The following is a 901-nucleotide window of genomic DNA, read 5'->3' as shown; positions in this document are numbered from 1 at the left end:
TCGCTTTGCTCTGGTCCATTTTCGGTTTTCTTTTAACATGCTTTCATTTGTAAAGTGTCCCTGAATTTATAGACCTTGGAGAAGATGACAGCCTGTCTTGTCTGACAAAGAGGAAAGTCACGTTGCAGTAGTCAGATAAAAGTCCTTGTAGAGAAACAGCTTGCAAAATGAAATTGTATTTATAGCTTCAGCTTAATACCTTTATCAAATAGTACATGAAGGCCTATAATCCCATTTAAAGGATACAGTATTAATTAGTTAGTAGCATAATTTCGGTTATGAGCCTTACTAGGAGCTAAATCATATTATATGTTAAGAATAGTTAGAGTTTAGTAGTAGAGCTTCATGAATCATGAGGGAAGCATGGGATTTGCAGAATGGAGCTTCTGAGCTGTCAGTACTACCCGGGCTAGGTTGAGAAGCTCAAGGAATGTCAGGTTGGGAAAGAATCAGGCATTACCACATTCTACATTATAGGCTCTAATCCTCACCCTGCCCCAAGAAAACAAATATTTTGGTATTCTAAGTGTTCCCTCTGGCATTTATTTTGCAGGATTCTCAGGGGATAGCTCAGCTGTCAGACCTGAACCTGGCTGATGGTTGAGTTGGAATTTTCTTAGGGCTCAGTCCCAGGCGCAAGGGACTGTTCATTCATCATTCAACAATTACTGAGGATTCTGATGTGCCAATTCCTGTGCTAGACACTACACAGAGAGGACTGAAGGAGGAAGAGCTTTTGATTTCTGCCCGGAAGAGGCTCACAGCCTGCTGGGGAGGCAGACACATAAACACCATGATAAGACCTTTTGGTGACTGCAGTGGTAAGGAAATACTCAGGTGTGGTGCACGCCTGGAGGACGGACCCTCACCCGCCCTGGGGCAACCAGGAGAGCAGGCGGTG

Source organism: Halichoerus grypus, chromosome 14, assembly GCF_964656455.1.
Source record: "Halichoerus grypus chromosome 14, mHalGry1.hap1.1, whole genome shotgun sequence".
Classification (NCBI taxonomy): domain Eukaryota; kingdom Metazoa; phylum Chordata; class Mammalia; order Carnivora; family Phocidae; genus Halichoerus; species Halichoerus grypus.
Note: the sequence above shows the minus strand (reverse complement) of the source record.